Raw genomic sequence first — 25,590 nt, 5'->3', positions numbered from 1 at the left:
TGTACTGCAGTATGTAATCCGAGATAACGCTGAAAGTTGACATTGGTCTGTACAACGGAGGAAACGTGTGTATCACACACATTGGAGTTATAATATTTTTTTGCGAGTCTATGCATTGCACGCAGTTGAGCTATTTTGACAGATATTCGCCAGGAGAATCAAGGATAAAAACTAATATACATACGCTCATACTTTATCATACCCTCTAACATATTTCTGAGTTATTTTTCAATCTTAATTTTTATGCAGTTTTTAAATACATGAAACTGAAGTCTAACACTGAACAGTGACTCATCTAAGCTTATAAGATTGGAAAAGGCAACAGACTTGACTGGCAATACTTTAACCTCAAAATTTTCATTTTACGTACTCCAGCTTAATAGCAGAAAATTTTGAGAGCGTCAAATTGAAGTAGCGATGTGTAACACGCTCTCAAGATTATTTTGAAACTTTCCTTCTGTTCATTGCAGAATCTGTGACTCAGTAGCACCAACCATTGAAGACACCAAAACTTGAACGATGTATCTGTAAACAGTCGAAAGTTGTTTCTATTATTGGGAAAATTTGGTTAGGTTTGTGTATTTTGAATCAAAATATTTCTAGATGCCGCACACAGGTGGGAGACACCAAAAGCGGCAAGGAAATGGAGAAAACTTAATGCAGGCAAGTGATCTTCATCCTAATTCAAAATTATTGCGGTCGACATCTACGTACTACTGTAGTGATAATAACGCAGACATACAACATATAAGTGTTGTCGAAGTTCTAGAGCCGTAAGTTGATCCCAACGATTCATATTAACGTACTCGGGTTATTGCGGCTTTGTTTGAAGTGTGTCATCAAAGCTTTCTAGTGTTTATTGTACTTTGTTGACGATGATATAACCTCAAATTGTTTCGTTTCTCCGGTAGTTGTACATGTTGTTATTGATTGATAGAGGGCCACGTTGCCTCATGGTAAAGTAGATTTGTGTTTTTTAACCCACAAATCAACAGATTTGTCAGTTATTGTATTTTTCATAAATAATCACCGTTTTGAAGCGTAAATTGGAATCCACTGTGCTTGTGTTAAGAGATGATCTGTATTCATGAACAGATACTGCAACCTAATTTAATGTTTTCTTTCTTTTCCCTTACGTATTAATTCGCGAGCTCTTGGTTGTTAAATTTCCCGTGTAGTATTCTGGTAACTTAAATTTTTTGTCTTAGTTTAGGTGCTAAGGACTATGGAATATGTGTATGATCTTGAGCCTTATTCTTCTGTATTGGATCAAAATATTAACGTTTGAAGAAATTATGAATACGAAATAAATATAGTGACTTTGAAACTGGTTTTCCTTTATAGGTAATGTCAGGGAACATGACATTTGTACGTCTGTATTAATTAAAATTAAGTAGTAATGCTGGAATGTTTGTTTATTTTAATATTTAAGTTTCACGGATAGCCCGTTGTGTGAAGATTTGAGTATATAGAATCTGTATTCAGGGACTAATTTGTGATATTTATTTTACTCCATTGCAATGCCTCATCGAATTTCACTCCCAAGTGGTAGCAGTGTAACTTGCCAGAAGTGTTTCTCAAATACTGGGACATTACAACTCTTCCTGTGTGCTTTGGCGAGGACAAAACTCTTTTATGCATGGTTTGTCAACTAAGGAACAAACAAACTGTGTGACACTTCTGTGCAGAATTATTTGAATGTTATGATATTTATGGTTATAAATATAATATTTTTATTCGTTGTAATGTATGTTTTATTTAACTTTGATATGGTTTGCTCACATTTGCATGGTGGTGTAAGTTATGTTTTGGTCCCCACCTTGCATTTTTTGATATGCCGCAAACATAAATGTTAGGTTGCACTGCTGTTATTTTATTGCCACCACCTTTATTTCTCTGTAACATTCATTGACTTCGTCAACTGACGACCAGATTGTCACTTTTCAACCTAACCTAGACCTTTGTTACTACAACCAAGATTTTGGGGCATAACCGAATTAGGCCATAGTCAAGAAAGTGTGTGTGGCGGCTTTCATTTAATCTCTGGGACATGATCTCAAGGTTTGCAAAATTCTTCCATTAATAGAATCTTCTTTTAGACTATTCAGACTGGGGGGGGGGGCATCTTCCCTTGTCAGTGTGTACAAATAGTGAAGCAAGTCATGGTTTATGGGGTGAGTAAAGACATACAAATACAACACAAATTCAGGATGTTAATTACCCAGATATGCTTCACCTGGTAGATTCAGATATCATCAGTCATTCCCATTTTTCAAGAATGATTTTCTTTGCCTGTGCCATTTCTTGTGAAATAAAGCCATTGTTTTCCACAACATAATCTGCAAAAGTTTGCCCACAGATCAATCCATGGGCGGGTGTGAGTATATGAAGAAATTAGTGCAGATGAGTATGTCTACAAAGGAAGTAGATATCCTATGTTGATAGTTTGGATTTGATTGTGTCCGTGCCCACAAGGTTTTTTTTAATGATAGAATTTTTTCTCACCCATTAGTAGACCACCTGATAGTGCGCTGATGGACCAGTGATGTTGTTAACATGGCAGATGTACAAATCTTAGGAAACAACTTATGATATCACTAACAACACAAAAGTATTAGCAAAACAAACATCATCCTCAATGGTTCAGTCTTCACTAGACTGATAAAGATCTAATAAACAGCACGATGTAAGCCACAATCCAGAAGAACTAAACCACATACTGTGAAAAAGCACGTAATCAACATCTACAACTCGAGCATACAAACAAAAAACACTGCTGACCCAAGTATGTGATATATGGTGTCACACTTCAAAGAATATACTGAAGGCTTGCATTGTTCACTAGACTCTAATTTATAAATCTGGCACTTGAGTAATATATGCTTATGACCCATGATGACACATTAAAGAATCACCAAGATGAACATGTGTTTTTGCATCTTTTCACTGATGCATCGTAATTTGGTTGGCCGCTTAAGGTACACTGCGTTAAGCATAATTTTTGTTGTTCTGGGATGCTTGCCACTTGTTGGGTTGGGCAATTGTTCATATTTAAAGCTTCAGTCAATGTTAGTCACTAATACAAATGTAAATAAAACAAAAAGAAATTTTACTGTATTTAATTACTGCCGTCATGAAAATATTTTATTTAAACCTCTGATAATTGTTAGAATGACTAACTGAAACAAGTCAAAATAGATCAACACTGAGGATTGCAGTCTGAAGCGAGGTTGACAGGCACACAATTTAAAATGATACTTACACATCTTTAACTGTTTGGTACTTCCAAATAATAATTTTGTCTGGGGGGAGGTGGTGGGTGTGGGAGGGGGGGGGGGTGTAAATAGTTGGATATTGTGTTTGGGCCCTGAAGATAAGGAAAAATGTTCTAATGCTATACGTATCATTATTATTGCTATTGTTATTAATATTATTTTTAGTTTTATTTTCATTGTTGCATATAAAATTTCCATGTTCATTTATTATATTTCATTTCAGTACTATCTACATATGTTACAACATTTCCTCACTGACACAGATGTCCACTTTTGAAATGAATAAATAGAAATGATTAACTACCACAAATTTATAGCTCAATAGCTCAAGCTGTTTTTTAAAGGAACTAAATTTCATCGCACACTATTGCCCAGGACTGGAAGAACTGAGTTGCAATCGTCAACTCTTTCTCTTTATATTTTTAATGAATAATATCACCCTCAGTATTCTTTGTGCCCTCAAATTCGCAGTTTCCTATCCAGACACCCTAAGGAATTTACTTGTCCATCCCTTTGATACTCCTTATTCTAACCGCATGCCCTATGGGTCATATGTATGTGCAGGTCACAAGTATGAGGTCGTCCCCTGCATCAGCCCATCTATCATTTCAGAGCTGTCACTGACACATCCTACTTCACCATAGGCAGGTGCTATGAAAACAGTTGTTTCATCTACCAACTTAATTGTAACCACTCCACAGCTACGTGTAATGGGCACTGCTCAGCTAGGATCAGCAGACAACCATACCAGCCAGTAATGGAAGAAACTACTCATCACGACATTGACTTCCTCTGAATTGTCATGGCCCCCTCCTCACCCAAAATTGGTTATTCTTGCCTGCAGGTGGAAACTATACCTCCAGTACATCTGCTATTTACTGAGCCCCTGATCTTAATCTCCTCTAGTCTAGGTTCTCGACATGTATCTCTGTTCCCTGTCAGTTCCACCCTCAAGCCCCCATCCCATCTTTACACTTCACCTTGTACCATATTTCCTCATCCAAGCTCACTTGTATCTTGCTTTCATTATACACTCACACCAAAAAAAGTTTTGCATCACCCCAGTTCCCAGAACTCCTGAAGATAGACATTGACTGTGGATATTGTATCACAGACACAGCCCCATTGACTGTTCAGAGACGTCACTAAACCTGCCCAAAGATGTAAACGACCGATGAGCAGGGCCTATTAGACAGGGCCTATTAGACAGAGGGGGTCCAACAGCAGATCAGTTCCATTCATTCCACCAGGAAGGAGGTACACAGCTCATGTCATCTGTAGTACAACCATGCCTAGATGGACAATACCACTGTTCAATTGTGTCCGCATTGTTACTTTGTGCCAGGAAGGACTCTCAACAAGGGACGTGTCCAGGCGTCTTGGAGTGAACCAAAGCAATGTTGTTCGGACATGGAGGAGATACAGAGAAACAGGAACTGTTGATGACAGGCTTTGCTCAGGCCGCCCAAGGGCTACTACTGCAGTGGATGACCGCTACCTACTGGCTATGGCTTGGAGGAACCCTGACAGCATCGCCACCATGTTGAATAACGCTTTTTGTGCAGCCACAGGACGTCGTGTTACGACTCAGGCTGTGCGCAGTAGGCTGCATGATGCGCAACTTCACTCCCAACGTCCATGGCGAGGTCCATCTTTGCAATCACGACACCATGCAGCGCGGTACAGATGGGCTCAACAACATGCCGAATGGATCACTCAGGATTGGCATCATGTTCTTTTCACCAATGAGTGTCACATATGCCTTCAACCAGACGTGATCAGGCTGAATGCCTTAGATGCACTGTCCAGCGAGTGCAGCAAGGTGGAAGTTTCCTGCTGTTTTGGGATGGCATTATGTGGGGCCGATGTATGCCGCTGGTGGTCATGGAAGATGCCTTAATGGCTGTACAATACGTGAATGCCATCCTCCGACCGATAATGCAATCATATCGGCAGCATATTGGCGAAGAATTTGTCTTCATGGACAACAATTCGTGCCCCAATTGTGCATGTCTTGTGAATGACTTCCTTCGGGATAAAAACATTGCTTGAATAGAGTGGCCAGCATATTTTCCTGACATGAACCCTGTTGAACATGTCTGGGATAGATTGAAAAGGGCTATTTATACACGATGTCACCCACCAACTACTCTGAGGGATCTACGCCGAATTGCCGTTAAGGAGTGGGACAATCTGGACCAACAGTGCCTTGATGAACTTGTGGATAGTACGCCACGACGAATACAGGCGTGCATCAATGCCAGAGGATATGCTACTGTGTATTAGAGGTACCAGTGTGCACAGCAATCTGGACCGCCATCTCTGAAGGTCATGGTGATACAACAATCAATGTGTGGCTTTCATGAGCAATAAAAAGGGTGGAAATGATGTTTATGTTGATCTCTATTCCAATTTTCTGTACAGGTTCCAGAACTCTCGGAACTGAGGTAATGCAAAACTTTTTTTGATGTTTGTATGTTCACTTAGTTTGGAACCATCACCCCACTTTTCCCTCTAATACCGTATCCATTTCTCAATACAGGTTCATATCCTTATGGGGTATAATTATTCGTGTCCAGGACAATCTCCTAGGCCTCCGTCCAGTCTTGGCAGGACCGAGAGGTGATCATCGTTGAAAAATATTGGACCTGTGTCCACGTAGGAGTGAGGAAGGAAACGCACTCCACCTAGCTGAGTGCCATTACAGGAGAGAATTCGCACCGTGCACCACCAATCCGGAGTAGTGGCGAGCAGCTATCATGTGATTCCTCCCTCAAACTCCTAATTACCCACACACACAGTGTGCACAGGGGTGGGGGGTGGTAGGTAGATTCAGTGTTAGTAGTTCGGGAAACAAACAACTTCTACTGAGGTGACAATCCTTCTGTGGCAAATAAATCATCCATTCAAAATATTTTTAAAGACAAATTTAAAATTACTCTTAGACATGATGGGCTACCTGTAGACTTCTGTAACATTCTGTAAGTCACATGTGTCTCCGGATTGTTGCAAGAAGGAAGCATCTTGGGGAAATTGGTCTTCAGTTGTTGAGTTCTGATTTGGAGTATTCCAGGGTCCCAGGCTTGGAGGTGGTTGGCATCCTCAGTGCTCCATAATTGTTCGATCTAGGCATGCTATCAGCAATCTCAATTAGACTTAATAGTAGATGGTTCAAATGGCTCTGAGCACTATGGGACTCAACTGCTGTGGTCATAAGTCCCCTAGAACTTAGAACTACTTAAACCTAACTACCCTAAGGACAGCACACAACACCCAGCCATCACGAGGCAGAGAAAATCCCTGACCCCGCCGGGAATCAAACCCGGGAACCCGGGCGTGGGAAGCGAGAACGCTACCGCACGACCACGAGATGCGGGCTTAATAGTAAAGCTTCTTGTTTTGCAGAGAGCAGGAATCTTAGCACAATCATCCAGATTGCAATGATTGTACAAACACTATAAAAACTGACAGGGTGGATAGGCAAAACAGTCATTGACAGGCAATCTTTGGTGAACCTGCTGCATCCCAGTCATAGCACACTTCCCTAGATATATCGGGTTGCGGTTAGATTGACTAGTTTCGTGGCTGTTTGAGGATAGGAAACAGAAAATTTAAATCAAAAATTTCAATCATCCAGTTGCATGAGTTTACCCTTGGTAGGCATCAACGCTCATCCAGACAGGGAAACTAGCCAGATATCTAGACTAATCTACATGTACACTCTGCAAACTACTGTGAATTGTATGGCAGATGGTATGTCCCATTGTACCAGTTATTAGAACTTCTTCCCAATCCATTCAAGTAAGGAGTGCAGGAATAATGATAGTTTGAATGCCTCTGTGTGTGCTGTAATTATTCTAATATTGTCCTCTACTGTGAATGCTGTTGTCAGATATGGAATGAGTTGATTGACATTCGTAAGCAGCTGGAAATTGTCTAACTACTGTCTAATGATTGGCGGATACTGCAGATTGGTTTGTTGGAAGAGCTCCTGAGAGGCATGTACCTGTGGTACTGGTACCAAAGATACCTCAAGTATTACCATCTCCTGTGGATCCTGTTTCCGTTACAGAAAGTATGGGCCTGTCATTACTCGTCCACTTGACTGTGGCGTTTCAATGGTAGAGCTATGCATCCTGTACAGGATGGATGGGGGCCAGGGAGGACACAGGGTGTTATACCGATTCCTCTAACCAATAAGTTCAAGGTGCTGTCTTTCACTGAAACTGAAACTGAGCCAGTGGGACTACCTTTACCTATTTTGGGGAAACCTGTTAAGTCCAGTGTCAAGAGGAAGCAAATACAAAAGGGTACGAATTAGGAGTCTATTAATCATTGGCAATTCAGATGTACGGAGAACGATGTTACCCCTTGGAGGAATGGCAGCAGGGGATAGGAAAGGACACCTGGTGCACTCAGTGTGTGTGTCTGGGGGCACGTTCAGCTTATTGAAGGGGCTATTCCAGCAGCCATTGAGGGAACAGGCTGCAACCAACTGCAAATCATGACACACGTTGGAATGAATGATGCCTGTCATCTGGTCACAGAGGTCATACTTGAATCATTCCAGTGACTGGCAGAGAAGAACAGCCTTGTGCACAGCATTGGCCCCAGAACTGATTGTCTCCCCTTGCTTCTGAGTCAAACAGAAGGACTGAATCAGAGACTTCGAAGTTTCTGTGACAGGCTAGGCTTGGCTTCCTGGACTGGCAGCATAGGGTTGATAACTGTACGGTGTGCATTACACATAAGAGGCTGCTACCCAGGTAGATGACTGTGTGTGGGATGCACACAAATGTTTTTTAGATTATGTAACTCTTCATTCAATCCAGATAATGGTAGCTGTAAGAAAGCGAGAAGTATCAGTCTAATCTCAAAAGAAATGCCTCCCACAGGTGACAGTATTAAAATCCACATGGTTAACTGCTGAAGCATTGACAACAAAGTGGCTGAGTTCGAAGTGATCTTGGGAAGCACTGAAGCTCACATAATACTAGGTACTGGGAGCTGGTTGAAACCTGAAATTTATAGCAGTGAGATTTTTGCGGAAAATTTTAGCATATATCAAAAAAATAAGCTAATATGAAAGGGAGGTGGTGTATTTGTCACAATAGACAAGAAACTCAAATCTACCAAGATAGAAATTGAAGAAATTGGGCAAGGCTCAGTATCAGGTGGAGGGCAAAAAATGGTAATTTGATCCTTCAATCTCCCACCAGACTTGTCTCCTGATGTAGCCAAGAACTTCAGAGAGAACCTCATTTTACTTGTACGCAAGTTCCCCAATCGATGATTTGATTTGGACAGGAAAGCTAAAACAGCTTTGGTCTAACCTGCCGCTGCCTGCACTGAAACCGAGTTCATTGTACAGTATCGCTCCCTATATATCTAGTAAAGCCAACCAAAGCCCTTAAATGGTGCAAGGAGTCCCTTTACCACTTCTTTGTTAGACACAATTTCTTCAGGTCTAGTTGTCACGAAATTTCTGTGTCCCTTGCTCTCTAATGCCATGCATTCGAAGATTAGGTGTGATGCAGTTTCTTCACTCTCATCACAGATCCTACATTTAGGGTCTTCTTCCGTTATACCCATTGTATGTAGGTGTGTTTTTGAAGTTAACATGGCTGGTCATCAGTCCAACCATGAGTTTAATCTCTTTCCTATTCAAGCCCAGGATTACAGAGCGTCTTTTAAAACACATGCTTTGGCATCATTACCTTACCATGTTTTTGTTTGTAGACCTTGATCCAGTATTCTATGTGCTGTCTACTAAGCCAGTTCTGGAGTTATAGTTTGATCATAGACTTCGTTATTGTCAGGACAGGTTCCGGTCCAATGAATGGAGCCTGTGCCCCCATCCTGGCCAATCTGTCGGCTTGTTCATTGCCACCAATCCCTGAGTGGCCAGGGACCCACACTTGGTTTACACTTTTGCTTCCCCCTAGCTTCACCAGAGCCCTGTGACATTCTGCAACAATCTTAGATCTTGTTGCAGGAGCTGCAGTAGTTTTATATCTGAATGAGGAACTTGAAACTTTCATCACAGAGCAGGAGCATGTAGAGAAACTATGGCCCAAGTTTAAAAGGTTAGTTGACCATACACTGGGTGATACCCAGTAGAATAGTCCATAATGCGAGGGATCGTCTGTGGCATACAGTCACTGTAAAATAATGTCTAAAGAAACAGAGACTACTGCATAATGGGTGTAAACGAAAGCATAAGACTATAGATAGAAAGATTCTGAATGAAACATTGTTGCCTGTTGAGAGAGCAATGCATGATGCCTTCAATGACTACCATAGCAGAATATTGTGAAATGATATTTCACAAAATCTAAAGAAATTCTGGTCATATGTCAAGGCTGTTAGTGGCATCAAAATTAGTGTCTAGTCCCTAGCAAATGTGTCAGGAACTGCAATTGAGAGTAGCAAAGAAAAGTCTGAAATGCTTAGCTCCGTTTTCAAACTTTCCTTTACAAACGAAAACACAGGAGAATTGTCTCAATTTAATCCTTGCACCTTTGAAAAGTCAAGTGAAATAAGTATTAGTGTCAATGGTGTTAAGAAACAGCTGAAACTTTTAAAATTGAATAAAGCTCCAGGGCCCGATAGAACCCCTGTCAGGTTCAGTACTGACTTTGCGACTTAGTTAACCCCTCGAGTTTCAAGAAACAGCTTTGTATTATGACTGTGGGAGTATTCTACAATCCCTCTATGTATCACTCACATCTTCTGCTAGTGTAAAAGTTTGTTTAAATACTAGGGTGTAGTTTGTTCGAATGTCTTTTTTTTCATATGTTGAGAAGATGCTACACTTAGAAATTGACACTCCTTTACATACATGACGGTCTGCAGGCAGTAACAAGTGAACTTAAGAAGGTATAAGAAAATCCAAGGTCTGGCCATGAAGCTTGGTAATGATGTTAGTCCTTTTTTGCTCAATAAACCTCCAGTACAGCATGTTTTTCTCAGGGAAAGGTGACTTGAGAAGAGACATTGGCTGTAGAAGTCTTCATTTGGCTTTTCATGGAATTATCTCACTTGAAAATCACCTTGTCATCATTCTGTAAATGCCTGCCATTTAATGCTTTCTTCATCCGAGGAAAAAAAGGATAGTTATTGGATCCCATACCGGGAGAGTACAGTGGATGGGGTAAAATGTGATAGCCCAAAGAAGCAGCATGTGGGTCTGTGTCCTGTGCAGCATTAGCTGCTCCGTTTAGGAGCAAAAGCACCGCTTGGTCCACTTCCCACAATTCATAATCCTGACAACTCCCCATGTCCTTGTCAGGAGATTTCGGCAGTGTTCTCCTGTAATGCTTTGACTGTTATGAGAATAATCTGTTAGTATCACACCTTACCAGTCCCAAAAACCTTCAGCAACACATTTCACAGTGACTATTGGGTCTTCACCTTTATTGATAATGGTGAATCCACATATTTCTGCTGATTGTTTGCATTTTTTGTCTCGAATGATTGTGATACACACAGCACTCATCCATGATGATTAAGCATCTAAAGAAGTCATCTGGATTGGCCTGATGTATCTGTAACATTTCTATGGCTGTCCCAGTTTGGTACACTTTTTGAGTGAGTGTAACTAGTCATGGCTTACAGTGAATGGTGGCCTTTGTGATGTTCCAAATGCGTGAGATGTTGCAAATTGTTCTGTGACTGGTTTTCACTTTTCCCACCATTACCTAGATTGTGCTATACCAGTCCTCAAAGCACAGAGCCTCCATTTATCCTACATTTTCTGGTTCTACACAGAGATTGTCTGCTACTTTGGTCTTCGTCATTCAGACTTGTTTGATCATAAGGGAAACATCTGTGCCACTTGACCACTGTGTAATATTATGGTGCATTTTTGCCATATGCCTCCACTAGCTTGGCATGAATTTTTGTAGAGTTGTTCCTGTCAGATACAAAAAACTAATTATGACTTGATGCTCAAATTTATCATTGGGATGTGCTCTTTTTTTGGTCCCTCTAGTGGGGTGCTATGGTATTGTGGTGCAGGGATTTCTGTGTCTACTGAGACATGCACCTGCAAAACAGAAAAATAACTATGTAAAATGTTTTCAATGTTATAGTTAAAACTGTATGGTTATCCATACAGAGACTGGGAAATGATGCAACATGCTTGTAGATGCTGTAGATACAGAAAGAGGGAAAATAGATGTTTCACTTATCTTACCTTGGGGTGGGGAGGGCGACATTTCAGAGAAAACAAGAGACTTTATTTTAATTTTTAAATCTTCTTTATTGGCCATACATGTTGTGGGTGGATGCATTTATCTGAAATTATGGCTATATATTGCAAATACCCGATACTTTAAATAACGGAAGTGCGTTATAGTATGGTCATAAACAATGGTTTGATACTTGCAGGAGATATGGCCAAACAGCACACAAGGCTGTTGCGGCATTCTACATTCTGTGAATATACTTTAATTGTTCAGAACCATTTCCATCTTAGAACAGAGACTGTTGTTTTTGTGCTGATGGAAAGATAACGCGGCAGTGTTCATTCAAGATGGGTGTTTTCAGCAGCACTAGTTGTCAAGCCTGCCACTTCCTGTGCAGTGGTACACATCTCAAACTTTAAACCTATGGAATTCACTCTTTTGCTGTCTGTGTTATCAAAATAAAGTGAGCATCTCTGTACTTCCGACATTTCAACAAGAACATAGAACAGGGGCTGCAGCAACTTAAAAGAGGATTGGAAAAAAACAGCTGATCAGAAACTTTTTGAAATTCAAATGATAAAGATTAATGTATTGTGCATTATAATGGCTTTGCTAAAAGACCTTCAAGCCCAAATATCACCTATCCCTTGCCACACTCTGCCTCTCAGGAGCACATCACCAAAACTGAACAACGGGGGAGAAGACAACTCACTTTGATTAATGGGCCCCATACTATAATGAAATGTAAATGGTTTTAGAACTTACACGAAGAAATTCAAACATTTGCCACAGAAGAAATCACTGTGCCAATTTTCACAGAAGACATATTTTAAACATCTGATCGTCCTGTGCTAAGAGGCTATGCTCTCTACAAGAAAGATAACCTTATCTGTGACAGATCTGAAGGAGTTGTGACATTATCATAACAAATAATGTGAGAGGCTACCCAGAAGTTCACATAGTACACAGATAAATAAAATTACACTTTACTTAGCTCCTGTTCACCACAATTACCTTAAAAGTAATCGTATTGGGGGTGTATACACTGCTCCCAGCAGTTTTTCCATGAACTGAAAACTGCTTGGAACTCATTTTTTTGTGGTGCAGTTTACTATCACTTGCCATTCTGCTGGAATCTCCCCAATGGTATGAAATCTTCAGCCTTTTAATTTGAGTTTCATTCTGGGGAACAGAAAAAAGTCTCTTGGTGCCAAGTTGGCTGAGTACGATGGATGAGAAATAACTGTCATTTTGTTTTTTGCCAGAAACTCCTGGGTTATCAATGCATTATCATGATGGAGGAACCAATTGCCTGTGCGCCATTTTTTTAAATGATTTCTTCTGACATTTTCCCTCACAACATCATGGTAGAAATGCCAGACTAACAAAGAGGGTCAAGCTCCATATTGGCAATTCCTTCCCTTTTGAAGAAACATATGAACATGGATTTCACATTAGTCTTCACTTGCTGGGCTTCCTTGTGATGGAGTGATGATGGGTTGTTCCATTGTTACTTAGTTTTACGATCATACCCGTCAACCCAGCTTTCATCACTGGTAATAAATGTCAGAAGAAAATCTGGTTCTGTGTCAAGCCTTCCTTGAAATTCTCAGCAGACTTGATGCAATGCTGTTTCTGCTTGTCGCTGACAATTCATGGCACACACTTGGAGGTAATCCCTTGGGTGTGCAGTTTGTCAGACAAAATCGTCTGACATGCCCCCTATGACATTGCGTATATCCACCTACAATCTTCCAGTATTGTATTCGGAACAGCGGCATCATTTTTGTGCAACAGGTTCCAATGGGGAAATGCACACAATGAGTAAAATGTAACCATCTAGCACAAAGGTGCCCTTGGTACTGGCTCTCAAAGGATGTGGGAGGTACCACCTGGTGGTGTTCCATTGTACTGGCTAAACTTCGGAAGTTAAACATACATTCTGCGAGCTTTTGGGTAACATCTTATATACACCACGCATCACCTGTCTCACTCACCTTAAACTTGCAGACAGTAGCTTGCATACATTGCTGAAAATTGTATGCACAGTTTAGGGATAGCTAATTGCTCACTTAAAGAAGATGCTCTCACAGCTCTAATCAAGCAACTCCTTCAGAGATATTAACTTGTAGGGGTGTTATGATGCACACAATGTGCTTTGGGGTTCCACCTCTACCTACCAAAGGGATGAGTTCTTGAGAGCTTCATTTTATCAGAAGGTGCCTGTTATTTGAACAGATGTTGAACCTGTTTCAGCTGAGCTAGAGGGTTTGTTTCTGTTGTTTCTGCCCACCTTCCAACCATTGACCTTTCATTTTGTTCACCCGCTCTTGCAGATATTGATGATGAATGGGAGGTGGACACCTATCTTCACTGTACTTACCACTTCTCAATCTGGACACACTTTCCCAAGGTTATGAAAGAAGCAGCTGAAATGGATGCAGAGCCTTATACAGAGATCTTGATGGAGAGGATCAGATACGTACAGTAGGAGGAGCAGGAAACAGCTGGGCTAACAACGTAGAATATAGTATTAAAGGTTACCTGGAGGAAACAGGAGCAGCAACAGCATACAATCATGAAGAGTTTGTGGAGGTTTTGCAGTGCCATGGCCAGCTCTTGAAGAGCTGAGTGGATTGCTTTGGACTGAAACAAAGTCTCACATCTGTGCAGTGCTTGTTGTCACAGTTGGAAGCTGGCCTTCATCTGAATAGTGGGGAAAGGAAAGATTAGCTGAGCATCTTGCAGTAAGTGTAAGGGGGTTACGAGCACACAAGACAAAAGCCCTGTGATTATTAGATTCAGAGAGGGACTGGAGTCAGAGACAGTACATCTTTTAGGTTAGACAGACAATATTGAAAGAAATTAGAACTGTACATGGTCATAATACATGTAACAGTTTCGAGAAAAATCAAATTTATTTCTTTCATCAAAAACTTAAGTGGCTGCAAAAGAAGGTTGGTGAGTTTCTCGTTCACCTTGAAGTCATGGATAATTCTGAAGTACAGATGATTTGTGTGCCTCGGAACACCATTTAACTACAGGGATGGAAAAGTCAAATATCAAGTGTTATAGATTAGCATAATTTTTGCGTAGAGTTAACATGGAAAAAGGATGAATTGCAAGATTTATGAAAGTTGTACATAAAATAAAATAAAAATTGGAACAAATAGTTTTGTGTAGATCACATCCTACGAGCATGTACTTATGAGTTGTTACTGCAGAATACTTCCCTGGTCATTGTAAAAGTCTGCACAACCCCTCTAGAAAACTGACAGCAATTTATAAGAAAACTAGATGTATTATTGTGCTGCCTGTCAGACAAGAAGAAACAATAGCAAGTGGAGATTTTCATGTAGATTTCCTAAAGGATATGATCAGGAAAAAAACTAGAATCAGTAATTTGACATTTCAATCAAATTTCCATACTCAATTTTCCAACTTGGATAGGACTACACTCACTGATAATATTTTTATTAACAGTGCTTAGGCTGAAACAATTAATGTGTACCCAATTGTTAATAGAGTAAGTGATCATGATGAATGATTAATGGAAATAAACAATATAACTCCTCACTACTGTAGGCAGGTTCACATAAAACAATTAGACCAGTTAATAATAACATAATAGAACATATTAAGAGTAAGTTAAAACAGTAGAGGTGGTATAGGATCAGGTATATATAGAAAGAGATTCTAATGTAAATTTCAACTTAGTCCATAGAAAATTAGTCTCAGTATCTGAAAGTTGCTTTTCTAAAAAAATTATCTATAAGATTAATTAAAATACAAGTAAACTGTGGATAACTGAAGGAATTAAAAGCTCACTTTCGGAGAAGAGGGAAATTTATATAAAGGCCAGAATAAGTCAAGACCCAACATTACATGCATACTACAAAAAATATGGTAATATTTTAAGGAAGGTAATTCAGATGTCAAGAAGTACAAATGTCCTAACAGAAATTAATAACACAAACAATAAGATAAAAACTAGGCCTCTGTGGAATATTGTAATATGGGAGACAGGACAGCCAGTCAGTGTACAAGGTAACATTATACTAAAACTAAATGACAATGTTGTGACTGATAATTCACAAGTTGTGAGTATTTTTTACATGAAAAAAGAGACAGCGTTGGTCGTATATTTTTTACTATTGCAAAATCGATTTTCTGTCACTGAGTGACCATCTTCAGTGCTATATTGTATAACTTAAATTGGGATGCACTGTTGTCACTAAGCTTACGGCGATCACATAGACTGAGCTCAGTCTATGTGATCGCCGTAAACTTAGTGACAACAGTGCATCCCAATTTAAGTTATACAATATAGCACTGAAGATGGTCACTCAGTGACAGAAAATCAATTTTGCAATAGTAAAAAATATACGACCAACGCTGTCTCTTTTTTCAAGTATACCTGTTATCTGGTCGTAGTGCACAAGACAACATGGAGTCGCCAATCAATAGTATTTTTTACAGTCACTTTCTAAATGTAACAGCAAAAATAGAATTAAATAGTTTACTTCAAGAAGCAAGAGAATATATTAAAAATATCATTCCACAAAACTTTAAGTAACTAGAAGTATCACCAGTGTCCTTTGCCGAAATTAATAAATTTTTTAAAAATCTAATAAACAAAAGCTCATATGTTGTTGATGGAGTATCAAACAGAATTCTGAAAAGTTATTGTTACTTAATATGTAATTTCCTTAGTGATTATATAACGCATCTCAGGCACAGTTTTTTTTCCAAGTAGATTGAAATATGCTATTTTTGAACCGTGTCATAAGAAAGGTGATAAAAAAGAGTTAAATAGTTATTGTCTGATTTCTTTACTTACCTCTTTTTAAAAAAATATTTGAAAATATAATGTATTCAAATAATTTTGATATGTACACTCTGCTAGGAGCCCCTCTCATACTAGCATCACGAGTGACCAACCCAGCAAAGCCCTAGGGGCATACATGCAGATGACAGCCAGAGGACCTCACACATGTGCTGGGCTGATAGGTGGCAGTGTGAGTGCCACATAGGTCACTGGCTCTGTGGACCTGATTGCTTCTGTGGGGTTATATGGCCACAAATTGATCCAGCTGTATCCTGGCACAGTCAGAGTAAATACGCCAGCACTACACTGCACCAGCCAGTTTGTTTCTTTGAGTTGATGGCCAGTTTTATTCTCGGATCCAGTTCTAGGCAACTGCCTTCACTGCACGCATCCATATGTTTGCTACAATGGGAGCCACAAACATTCTCAGTTTAGACCTTTTCAACACCTTGGGTTTGGAATTCTATGACTCTGCTAATAGTATCCAGCCATCTATGTCTTACAACACATCAATCCAGCTGATGACAATCTGACATTCTTGCTGTACTGATACGAGATCTATATCTCTTCACACTTACCAGACAGTAGCACAGCATACCGTGCTGTCCGTCCATGGCTTGTCTATCTTCAGTTTCCCTCAGACTGCAAATGGAGCATGACCAGTTATTAGTGTGGTTTGTGTAGTACAGCGTTTGCAGAACAGTAGTGGTGAAGAAGAAGAAGAAGAGGGAGGAGGAGGGTACATTGGATCCATGGATTCAATATAGGAAGCGATAAAGTAGGTGAATTTTTTGTTCTTTTTGAGGAATTTAGGGACGATGGAGATAAGTTTTAATTATTTTTGGATGAGTTTATGAGCATTTGGTGATCTTCATGCATGAATGAAGAGTTCCATTTAATGCTGCTACTCATCCTTCACTTGAAGTATCCAGCTGTACAAATGTTGGCAATTACATTAAAGCGAGTGGAAAAAATAGTTAAAATTAAAAAAAAAAATTGGGCAGCATCAACACCTTCTATGACCATTCTCTGGATACCAATTAGCAGTTGCTGAAAGAGTGTTCTATTATCACCAGTCTGCAAATGGACCTGAAAGTATAACATGAAGTAAATGCACACAAGGGGAAATTTCTGCCAGTAAGGTACAAGAAATGATGACGAATTATTTTATGACACCCGAGGGCTCAGTAAAATGGCAATTATCTAATACTTACTGTGCTACTGATTATAAGAAAAATTGTGTATTTAATGTAAAAAATAATGATTCATGTTTCCAGTAATCATCTCTGTCTATGTCACACGTCTGTTCAAAACCTTCGATCTTGCAAACTTTGTTCCACGCATTCCTTGTTTGTATTCTTTCCATATAACTGCCCAAAGTCTTGCCCATCCTGAAGTAATATTGTAACAATTTTGGTATCAAATTTTGCCACGAGACAATAGAACTGTCCAGAACAGATTGAACCGCCAAACAGAGCAAAACACAACTGGGCAGGGCAGATTATAGTTGCCAGGTATATGTGAAGCCCTCTACTCTCTTACTTCATCCACTACCTGCACCAGGTGTACCGCACAACTCCGACAGCAGGCCAACGCAATGGAGACGACCGGCATTCCACAGCCTCGGCCCAGTTGTCAGCTGTTGTTCACCTGTCCACGTCTTCTGTTGGCCTTGTATGAAAAGTCCACTCACCTTTACAGCCAGTTAGCTGTATTGGTCATTGCCTGCTAGATGGATATGAAATAACCCTATGGCCATCTTGTATTTATGGGGCTTATGCAACAAATAGGAATCCATTTTTTCACCCATCAAAGTCCACTGCAGTCTTCAGTCTAGAGGCCACATCCTGGTGATGCCTCAGGTAATCAACAATGGCTCCATGTTGTGGCCGCAACTGGTGGTAGCAAAGTGTTGGAGATCCTAATGATTTCCTTAACCAGAGCTATGATTGACTGAACAGTACTGTGGGCAGCATCTGGCCCAGAGGACTCGAAAGAATGAAATGGTCTGGCACAGCACAATGCAGGTTGTTTTTTCCACTATGACTGGGATGGTCCACTGACTCTCAGGGACTGCAATCAAAATGCCCTCATCTTGCAGGCATTGGAGTTCTTTGCTGCGCTTCTTGAAAGTGTGCAATGTTCCTTTTGCAGACTGGGTAAGCTAAAGAACTCCAATGCCTGCAAGATGAGAGCATTTTGATTGCAATCCCTGAAAGTCGGGCCATCCCAGTCATAGTGGAAAAAACAACCTGTGTTGTGCTGTGCCAGACCATTTCATTCTTTCGAGTCCTCTGGGCCAGATACTGCCCACAGGAGTGTTTTGTCAATCAGAGCTCTGGTGAAGGAATTTTTTAGAATCTCCAACACTGTGCTACCGCCAGTTGCGGCCACAACATGGAGCCATTGTTGATTACCTGAGGCATCATCCAGATGTGGCCTCTAGACTGAAGACTGCAGTGGACTTTGATATTGGCTGTCACCATTACTCTGTGTTCTAATTTTTCAACTCCAAAGTGAACATAGTAGACTTTAACTTTGTCATTTATTGGGGCCATCTGTCTGATTAAGGGCTTGGCCATCTGTCCAATTAAGGGCTTGTGGTGATCAAATGATAATCAAAACTTTACCACAAATGGTTCTTGTAAAAACTTGTTCCAGGAAGGAGTCTTTTGTTTATGTGTTCTTTAACAAACTTTTCTGCATTGTTTACCTGAGCTGTATTTTCATTGCAACTCCATGGGCACAGGGTCCATAGAGACTCTCATTTAAGCAGGAACAATTTACTTAGCATGTGTAACAATCAAGATTCCATTAGAGTTGCTCAACTGAGAGTGCTATTTTTACATTCACTCTCAAAATATTACAAATCTTAAATAATAAAACATTGCCAGTTGGCAGTTTTGGTGATCTTTTCAAAGCCTTTGATTGTGGAAATCATATGGGGTACACTTTTAGAAAACCTCAAGTTTTGTGGAATTGATAGCTTTACTCACAACTGTTTTGGACTGTACTTAATGAACAGAATGCAAAAAGTTCTGCTGAATAATTAAACAGTGTTTTACGGGTAGAGAATTTTAATGACTGAGGAGAAACCATAAAGGGAGAGTCACAGGGTTTTATTTGGGGTATGCTCCTACTCCTTATATATGTGAATGAGCTACCACACTACATTCTAGAAGCAGAATTGGTAATTTTTACTGACAATAATTGTGTTAAAACAAATGGCAATGAAGAGAAAGCATCAGGAGAGATTTTTAATATGCATATTTCCATGTGGTAATGTCTTAATGAATAATTTTGCTGGGACTCTCTGAAAATGGACTCTTTAAATTTTGATAAACATTCTATATTCAGTCTGTACAAGAAATGGTCATACCAACAATTGATGTAGCATGTGAACCGGAAGTCAAGAAATAAGGCAGAATGCTGTAAATTTTTGAGTGTACATATTACTGAGCTTCTCAAACAATTAAGTTCACCTAATTTTGCCCTTCATATAATGTCTACTCTTGGAAACAAGCGAATTTACCTAATGACATACTTTGCATGTTCCCACTCAATAATGTGTCATGCAATAATTTTGTGGGTTATCTCACCACTTAGAAAGGAAGTATTAATTGCACAAAAGCAAGCCATAAGAATATGTGGTATTCACTCACAGATGTCTTGTATGAGTAGATACTTCTTCAAGGATCTAAACTTTGTGAATGCACAGCATGTATGTTTGCTAATGAAATTTAATAATAAATAATCCATCACAATTTGAGAAGAACAGTGATGTCCATACCTACAACACTAGAGGGGAAAACGAGCTTTATTACCCATTATTAAAGCTATTGGTGACTCATTACTACTTCTATTCCATGGACAAATTTCTATTTAAAAATTATCAACTTTGTTTTTAAGTGTACTTGCATGTTTTTAAGTGTACTTGCATGAGTAGGACTAAAAAATAATGTGCACATTAATCACTAATCATTTATACATGTCCTATAAACTTATTAATTCCATATTATTTTGATAAAAGAATTGTTCAAATGATCTATACAACATATAACTAACAAACAGTGCATTGTATGTTTAACCCAGCATGGTTTGAATATAGTAACAATGTCAATAATGGGATGGATTACATTACAAGATATGATCCACCACACCACTGAAGCTTCCATACCAAAGACCTGCTACCTGATAGAACAACAAATGTCACTGTAATCAGTGACAGGTGGGGGGGGGGGGGGGGGGGTGTCAGGTTACAGTTTTTTTTTTAGATTAGATTAGATTTACTTTCATTCTCATTGATCCATAGTGAGGAGGTCCTCCAGGATGTAAAACATGTCAGAAAAACAATAATACATGACAAATATTTACAATTGAAACAATTAAGCTGATGTACCTTCCACAGGTCCCAAGTGGAATGATCATCATTTTTTTAATCAACACTATCTGACAGAATCATTTTACAAACACTCAGTTACTAAGATCGCATTAATGCACTGAATTTAAAATTAAAAAAAAATCTTTATACAGTAATAAACATTTAATAGAACTACTACAATACCTATTTACAATGAACACACTACCTCACTGAAGCCGGCCGCGATGGCCGAGCGGTTCTAGGTGCAACTGCTACGGTCACAGGTTCGAATCCTCCCTCCGGCATGGATGTTTGTGATGTCCTTAGGTTAGTTAGGTTTAAGTAGTTCTAAGTTCTAGGGGACTGATGACCTCAGATGTTAAGTCCCATAGTGCTCAGAGCCATGTGAACCATTTTGAACTGCACTGAAATGGTGCAGAAGTTGTATTGTACTTACACACACACACACACACACACACACACACACACACACACACACACACACACACACACCAGTTGGTTCTACTGAGAAATTCATCAATGGAGTAGAAGGAATTGGCCACCAGTAAATCCTTTAGGTTTCTCTTAAACTGAATTTCATTGGTTGTTTAAGCTTTTTATGGCTGCTGGCAAGTTATTGAAAAGGTGTGTTACTGAATAATGCACACCTTTTTGTACAAGAGTAAGTGACTTTAAATCCTTGTGAAGATTATTCTTATTTCTAGTATTGATTCCATGAATTGAGCTTTTGGTTTGAAAAAGTGATCTATTTTTAATGACAAATTTCATTAAGGAATAAATATATTGGGAAGCAGTAGTTAGTATCCTTAGTTCCCTAAATAGGCCTCTGCAGGATGCTCTTGAGTTTACACCACATATAACTCTTATTGCACACTTTTGTGCCCGAAAAACTTTAGCTTGGCTTGGTGAACTACCCGCCAAAAAATCCCATATGACATTATGGAGTGAAAGTAAGCATAGTATGCCAGCTTTTTCATTTTTATATTCCCTATGTCTGACACAATTCACATTGCAAATAGAGATTTGTTAAGACGCTTCAGCAGTTTTGTGTTGTGCTCCTCCCAGTTGAATTTATCATCAAGCTGTACCCAAGAATTTAACACTGTCCACTTCTTCTATCTGCTTGTCATCGTATGTTAGGCATATACTCGTGGGACACCCCTTACAAGTTCTGAACTGCATGTAGTGTGTTTTTTCAAAGTTTGGTGACAAAGAATTGGCTAGGACCAGTGATTAATGTCCACAAATATTTTATTAGCTGATCTTTTTAAGACTATACTTGATTTGCTATTTATTGTGAAATTTGTATCATTGGCATACAAAACAAACTTGGCATCTGGTAATGTTACTGATGAAAGGTCATTGATATACACAAGAAAAAGTAAAGGCCCTAAGATGGAACCTTGTGAGACCCCCACATGTAATTAGTTCCCAGTTGAATGATGCCTGATAGCTTAATGCATGTCTTTTTTCCTAATAATACCCATTGTTTCCTGCCAGAGATCTAAGATTTGAACCATTTTGCAGCATTTCCTGTTACACCATAAAATTCTAATTTACTTGAAAGGATATTGTGATTTACGCAGTCCAAACTATCTGTAGGGAACTTTGTGGCCTTTGAGTTGTGGGGGTAGAGGCTTGTTCATGCAGGCAAGAGCCCAGTGAAGTGTTCTCTGATTGCAGAAGATTTTATGACACTGTCCCTTTCGCAGTCTTGCAATCACAATCAAAGTAGGCACTTCAGAAACAGGTTTTTCATTGTCTACAAATAAAATGATGTCTGTCCATTGCAGTTGTGTCTGTCTTAATTTTACAGCACCAAAACTATATTTTATTACCACAGTTTATCATTTTAATATTTCAGTGTAGTTTCTAGGTCTCATTTTTGATGTAAGGATAACATGGTTACCATAATAGCGGAGTCCTAAGTATTAGACATCCTAAATTGCCTCTGTGGGAGGGTTGGGGTCCAGATAGCTTTCTTTCTACTGCATTTTACAGATTGTTTGTTTAGTTCCAACTAGGCTATGGGTGCACCATCTCTGGGTCTGCATGAACTTCCTTACTGTAGAAGAATGCCATGCAGGGATCAAACTAGCAAAAGGGCTTTTGGGACAATCTGTAGCAGTGACATCTACACCAAAGCTAGTGAGTCACGTCGAACCATCTGACAGAATATTTTCAGTGTGCACTATGGCTTCAAAGTTATGTCACCAACAAAATCTGTGTTGCCCACTATCATTACTCAACTACTAATGAGCAACAAAGTTGAAACAATTTATAGTAAAAAACAATATAGCAATCATTAAGATATTTCTACAATGTTAAAGCAGCTAACCATTTTTCCTGATTCCAGTTTTGCAATCCTAGTCTCTGACTGTTTCTTTTCCCGTGACCAATCTGTGGTATAGATTTGGTTGCCAACTTTACTTTTTCCAGATTTTATTTTCCTTGTTCACTTCAGTTAACCCATGGTTGTTCCACTCTCTGAATTAGACCTCCCCTAAATTTTTCAGTAATGTTGGGAAACTTCCCCATTGTGTTCACATTCCACCCACTGTGCAGTTCTGTCTGAATCAGCTGTTGTTCACAAAATCGAACATGACAGCCAATCTTTTGTGGGGGAAGGGGAGGGGATTGTCATATATCCATACAGTTGCAGCCCCCTGGCAGCTCAGGAAGTGCACTGTTGGTGCCAGAACTGGAAACTCCCCATACATGCCAAGGAGTATATGCCTGCAGAGTCAGGGGCACAAGGGCTCTTGGGCAACAGTTAAACATTTACCATGCCACACAGCTGTTTCTGTGGCTAGGTGCCCCACATGGTAAAATCCCTGAACGGAGAGGGTGGTACCATTGCAGATGATCTGCAGTGAAAAGGACCAGACTTTCTCACACTGGTAACTGTAAGACCAAAATATTCTCACCAGACAGAATAGAGTGTATCAATGCAGGAAAGTATGACACACAGACTTTCTCTTCCATGGCCAGACCGTGTGAGAAAAGTAGATTTGAAAGAAATGGTAAGAAATATCCCCCTAAGTACCTAGTCTGTACCTGAACTGATGCTGAATTCTTTTTGGACACAAAATTGTAATTTTTTCTTCAGCATTTTTGAGTAAAGTTTGGGGAAGTAACTTGTACTAACAAAATATGATGGTGCTCATTCCTGATTAAAACAGTGATCACTGACTCAATCGCAGGCAGTGCTCTCCTGTGAAAAACAGTGTCATCACCATCCTGATCATTCATCACAAATGTCTCAACATAATCCAGTGTGTTTTGTCCACCATACTCAATTTGTACATGAAGTGTATTCACAGTTGCAAATGTGAACAACCATCAGCTGTATAAGGCAATGTCGACAGTGAAAATTGTTGTGTAGTATCGGTTGTGAATAAATAGTTGCTACTATTTAAGTTCCAACACTCGTACACGTTAGTGGTGGGATGCATGGAGTGTTCTGCTGCAGTAGCCATCCACATCCACAGTTGAGTCCATTTGTGCAGTGTGAAGACATATGCCCATGATGCAAATACTTAAAAGGGAGGGAGTGCAACTTTACATTACAGCAGCATACCTTTACCTTTTCAGATAGTATGTCCCTCTTGAAAGCCAAAATACAAGCATCAGTATACACTCTGATTCCTTTTGGCCCAAACTGACTATGATATTGCAGGGCCTGTGTTGTTACAAATAAGATTACAATGTTCCTTTGGACTTGTAAGGATGTCTGAAGGAACATCATATCACTCTTCTTAACAACACCGTCACTACAATATCATATTTATCCATGGATCCTAGGCAGCAAATTTCAATTAAAATGTCCTCCATTGTAAGGGAATTATGTAAAGTGTGTACAAGATCAGGTTGTGAGACAAGAACGACGACATATTGAAGTTTGGGTCTGGCCATCGGTTGCGCATGCCAAAGTGGTTAAGGTGAGCACCCGCCAAAGTGGTTAAGGTGATCACCTACGTAAAGTGGAAAATCTAGGTTGAAGTCCCGGTCCATTCAATCCAGCTGAGCTAAATGGAAACCACTGCAAAAGTGATCTTTTACTGATTGGCATGTCTCTCCCATGCCATTACCAGAATGAACGCCCGCCACAATGGGTCCTTAAGAAAGGTGATTACCTTGCTTCCATGTGATGCTACTTCACTGGAGAATGTGGATAACATAACACAGGATACAATTACTACAGTATTAAAAGCAGCACAGTTAGTGATCCCAGTTCCTTGGGAATACTTCATTGGAAACCAGTCCCATAATGGACACAGGCCGAATGAGAGGTGTAGTGGTTGGCACACTGGACTCACATTCAGGAGGATGATGGTTCAAATATGTGTCCAGTCATCCAGATTTAGGTTTTCCACAATCTCCCTAAAGAGCTCCAGATGAATATGGGATGTTTTCTTAGGAAAGGTGTGGCAGATTTCCTTCTCCATCCTTGACACAGTCTGCTCCTGTGGTCTGTCTCTAATGACCTTGGAATCGACAGGATATGAAACCCTCATCTTCCTTCATTGATAATGGACACGATAAATCACCAAGGCAATCAAAGATCACAAGTTACATTTGAACAACATAGGTGGTAACTGCCAATTAAAAACATTACCTGTTAAAAGGTGTAATGCCTGGGTGCACTATCTCATAAAACACAAGAAGAAATGTTGAGAAAGTTATGTCTGTACCATAGAGATCCATGCTCCTTCTTCACAGGTATTGGCTAATTAGTGTATTCCTGTTATCCTTTTACATGACAGTGTTCATACTGACCCAACTGTTATTGTGGAACATTTTGCAGTACACTTCACTCAATCGCATGCGTCTCACAGCTATGAAACCATCTCCTGTCCACACAAAATCTGCCATGAGGATAACAACCTGCACTTCTTTACACAATGTTTGGAACCA

At 39.7% G+C, this 25,590-nt stretch overlaps 1 protein-coding gene across 2 annotated transcripts in view; it reads left to right on the top strand.

Annotated features, from left to right (window-relative positions):
• Positions 1-523: 523 nt before the first annotated feature.
• Positions 524-25,590, top strand: part of LOC126198368 (zinc finger protein 16) — a 128,855-nt gene continuing 103,788 nt past the window's right edge. For both annotated transcript variants that reach the window (XM_049934717.1, XM_049934715.1), the window contains exon 1: positions 524-663. The gene's annotated coding sequence lies outside the window, so the exon portion shown is untranslated. The remainder of the gene's footprint in view (positions 664-25,590) is intronic.

Source organism: Schistocerca nitens, chromosome 1, assembly GCF_023898315.1.
Source record: "Schistocerca nitens isolate TAMUIC-IGC-003100 chromosome 1, iqSchNite1.1, whole genome shotgun sequence".
Lineage (NCBI taxonomy): Eukaryota > Metazoa > Arthropoda > Insecta > Orthoptera > Acrididae > Schistocerca > Schistocerca nitens.
The sequence above is the reverse complement of the archived record's forward strand: the minus strand, read 5'-3'. Positions and strand labels throughout refer to the sequence as shown.